This window comes from Neopelma chrysocephalum, unplaced genomic scaffold (assembly GCF_003984885.1).
Source record: "Neopelma chrysocephalum unplaced genomic scaffold, ASM398488v2 Primary Assembly neopelma1_45, whole genome shotgun sequence".
Taxonomy (NCBI): Eukaryota; Metazoa; Chordata; class Aves; order Passeriformes; family Pipridae; genus Neopelma; species Neopelma chrysocephalum.
This window is the reverse complement of record NW_020897704.1, coordinates 5,186,505-5,190,868: the sequence shown is the minus strand read 5'-3', so window position 1 is coordinate 5,190,868 and position 4,364 is coordinate 5,186,505. Positions and strand designations below refer to the sequence as shown.

The window sequence follows — 4,364 nt, the reverse complement described above, 5'->3', positions numbered from 1 at the left end:
AAATGGAGTGGTTTGCTTGTTGAATTTGCCTAACTGGTAGAAATCCTATCAGTTGATATTGCCTCATGCTAAGCTTGTGAGTATCTCTTAAAAGGCTTAGAAAGAGTGAATGATCTCACTGAGGGATATGTAGCTGGCTTAGCTACATATTTCACGACCCAATTCTCAGTCTGGCCCTGACCTTTTGCAGGAAGGTTTAAATGCCCTTCACATTCCAGCTGTTTCAGCTTACTAATTATGTCCAAGTGCTGACTAATTTTTCACTTAGTTTTTATGCTTGCACACAAGGAACCCATGTTGTGTTGCTAGTTTGAAGAGTGTTCACACAATGGCTGTCCATGGCTTCGTTACCCATGCCTTTTCGAAAGGAACTCTTCAAACAGGGTCACCAAGTACTTTATTGGGAAGGCTCTGCAAAACATCACACAGTTTTGAACCATGTTAACTTTTGGATTACTGAGTCCATGTGCTTCCAATACATTGGATTACCTTCAGGTGGCAAAGAAGCACTGAAGAGTATATACCCCTATGGTCCCTGACCAAGCAGCCTGAAGCAAGTGCCTGTCATTCCTTCTTGCATCAAGACAGTAGCTGTGCATACAGCCTTCTTGTCTATGCAGAGAAACTTCAATGACAAACTAATTAATACTCCTTTTCTTTCTTATACATCTCATTCTTCCTCCTTTCCAACCCCCAGCCTGTGTAAACTAAAAAGCACTAATCCTCTAAAGACTTTGCAGTCTTATGCAATGTGAGTGATTTGGATGTTCAAACAGCAGATTACAATAATCTGAGACTGTACAAGCAGCAAAACATATTGACAAGTCATTCTGATGTAGCTATTTATGTCAATATGAATTTTGACACTGGGAACAGAAAGAAGCCATTTAACAAGAGCGGAATTTACATTCAAAAGTGGTTCTGGAAAATTTCTTTGACCAAAATACAAAATTATGCATAAAAAGGTCTAAAAAGGGAAAATACTATTAAGAGGGAAGCATTCAAGTGTGGAGAAAAGCAGAGGATTAAGATTGAAATCTTAATGCATTTCCTGGTACATTAAAGCACTGTTTTTAACAGTTTTCAATTACGCAATCGTATAAATTTCTCCCTCATGGGGACTCTGCCTCAGTAAGTGCAAATGATAGATAGTTTTCTTCCTAAATGAGAAAATATTTCACAATTTGTTTTATTGTTCAGTGGGTGACCCAATATCCTACTTCATGCACATTATTCAAACATTGCTCCAAAGGCAGAATATTAATTTTCTTATGAGTTTTCAATCTTATTTATCACTATCATATATGAATATTTCACAAATTGTGAAATTAATCTTGGAAACATTTCAACAAAAGGAGGGGAATAATTTTATTTCTAGTGGAAAAATTCATTGGTCTGCATATCACAAGGTTAAATTAGGGTCAAATATTTTCACTAATTAAGGTGCCTCATTAAACAGTCTAGGGCTTGTTTTTTTCAGATAAATTAGCACTGTTGAGAACTCTAAAATGTCATAACACAGCTCAATGTAACTCAGGAGGGAGGTGTTACTGCTCAGTATTTCTACAGGTCTGTGATAAGTATATTATGGTGGGCACCTGGAAAATGGAAAGTACCAAATTAGTTATTGTCTGTTAGAGTCCTGTATAACATCAGATTTGTTGGAGGCTTGGAGTCCCCAGAATTCTTCTAATTTAATTCAAGACGCTCCTGGATCTACAACTCATATTGTTCTTTTTTTAGCAAACAATGAAAAAGCAGCTTCTTCAATGAATATAGTGCAGATTCCTTGACTGCTCACTCTTCAACCCTGATTCACCTCCACGGCCATCCTGAACACTGAATGAGGCTGAAAATAATGACTGTGATATCATTAAAGACTGTCAACATGTGCATACACATAAAAGAAATTAAATCAGATTGCTCAGAAAAATATGATTTTTATGTTTCTTAATCTTAGTTTAAAATCTTTTGAAATAGCATAATTATACTTGGCTATGTTTTGAAATAGCAGTTTAATATTGCAGGTTAGAAAGAATAACAGACATCTCAAAAGATTTTTTTATTCAACAAAACATCTACTTGATGACCAAATATTGACAGTCACTTTCATCCTTGGTATGTCTGAAATAATTACATTTGTGAAACTGACTGCTACCATATGACAAAGAATATTTATTGGAAACAGACATTTCAGCAAAAACTGTCCTTTTGACTTCCATTCCTTGACACAGGAATTTAGTGTTCAACCCCTCTGTTCTGTTCTTTTCAGTCTATTCTATTCTAAGATCCAGTTTTCCTTTCTTTCTTCAATCTTACTATTCTTTCCAGTGACAGAAATTCATTGAGTGTGAGCTCATCAATGAGAAAAAATACTAGGAATTCTAAAATTCCAGTTAGGCCACTAACATGTTAATTCATAAAAACAGTATTTGTCCTGGTTTATATTTTCCCATGTATTATGTAGTCCCAGTCATTATGTCTTAGTATTTTTATTCACCTTGCATGCAAAAGGAGTTCTTGAAACTTGTTATGTTCCGTAGACTACTTCTGTTTTCTCTGGAGTTCATATTCCTCACTTCATTCTGTAGCTGTCATATAGATACTATTTACATTGCCTGGAGGAGAAATCATATTCCAGTTGTCATTGCATTTTCCTTGGTTAATTTATTTCTTGTATGTGCTGAAGCATTCAATAGCAGCTTTTATCTGCTCCAGTTTGCAAACTTCCTGCAAAGGATTTGAGAACAGTAACATGAATATCATCCCTATAATTCTAGATCTTGTCCAGCCTTAATGGATGTATCAGGTAGAGTCCATTACCTAAATGTATGATATTTCAATAAATGAAAATTTAAACAATACTAATTTAAAAGCAGTGTTTTTGAAAGCATGAGAATGATTTATGGTCATGACATTATGTTTCCAGCCTCACTGAAGTACACAAAGTTCAGAATGATATCAGGTGTTCTACAGACAATGAAAGCTTCCTGGCCATTCAGATTCCATATTGGCACATTCCGTAGAAAACTACATTTTTTATTAAACAGATACCTTCAAAGGAAAAGAATTCCCCCAAACAATTAGGCATATGGTTAAACTGATATATAAATAATCTCTCCCACATACGCTTCCATTCCCTTTTCTTACTTGCTGTATAGCAAACCCTTGTCCTGTCTTGTCAGGTGAGGTTACTGAAAGAAGACTAAAGTTGAACTTCTAAGACCGTGATGGGACACCTGTTTTCTTTCTAGTCTCTTAAGTTCTTCCTCTGCTCTTTCATTACTTATGAATAAAACACAAGCAAGATCTGACTTGTAAGAAAAAAATGAAGATATTACTCAAGACTTTTCTAAGGCTGACTGAGCCAGATTTTGAACTTCCAGGAAGCTCAGAAAATTCCTGGAACATTTTATGAGGGAGTTCCCCTGATTTTCAAAGACTGTTCTTCCTTGTTATAAGCAACACCAGAAGTGAAAAGTTATGAAACTTCTTTGGAAAGTGTCTCAATTTTTTCAATCACATTAGAAACAGGAAATTCTTCCAGACATCTCATCAAAGAGAACAGATAAATATCAGGGCTCACTGGATCATTTGAAGTTCATCCAATACTACTCTAAATTAAAGATTTTCTTCCTACTTCTTAAAGCCAAATGATGTCTGTAGAGAGGACAGGGAATCAACCACCTGAGGTCTAATCTCATCTCTTTGATGTAATGTTGAGAAAGCTTTTCTGCAGGATAAAGGCAATATTGGCATCACAGAAGTATTGTTATCCAGAGGTGAATGCCTACAGCTGGTGTTCAGTTTCCCCTTCTTTTGCACCCAATCTGAAAACAAAGCATGTTATGACATCTAATGTTATTTCCAAAGTGTCAAATACCATCTCTGTATGTAAATGCTGACCTGAACAATCTGGTGGCCTTCTATGATAAGGTGACTGCAATAGTTGACAAGGGAAGGATGACTGATGTCATCTACCTAGACTTCTATTAGGCCTTTGGCATGGTCCCACACAACTTCCTTATCTCCAAATGGAGACACATGGATTTGAAAGGTGGACTCTTTGTTGGATAAGGAATTGGCTGGATGGACACAGACAGAGAGTTGTTGTCAATGGCTCTATGTCCTGCTGGAGGCCAGTGGAGTGGTGTTGCTTAGAGATCTTTGTTGGAGCTAGTGCTCTTTAATATCCTTATCAATGACACAGAAAGTGAGATCAAGCCTGCAGATGACATGATGCTGAGCAATGCAGTTGACATAACAGAGGGGAGGCATACTATCCAGAAGGGACCTGCACAAGCTGGAAAAGTGGGCCCATGAGAATTTCATGGAGTTCAACAAGTCCAAGTGCTTTTCTTCTC

The 4,364-nt window shown here is 36.6% G+C and overlaps 1 long non-coding RNA gene across 1 annotated transcript; it reads right to left on the bottom strand.

The window, feature by feature from the left end:
• Positions 1 to 2,656: 2,656 nt before the first annotated feature.
• LOC113965552 lies at positions 2,657 to 4,078 on the bottom strand. Its single transcript, XR_003533570.1, has 3 exons — positions 3,907 to 4,078; positions 3,151 to 3,310; positions 2,657 to 2,730 (listed from the first exon to the last, which is right to left on the bottom strand). It is a non-coding gene; the product is annotated as an uncharacterized LOC113965552 (long non-coding RNA).
• Positions 4,079 to 4,364: the final 286 nt, after the last annotated feature.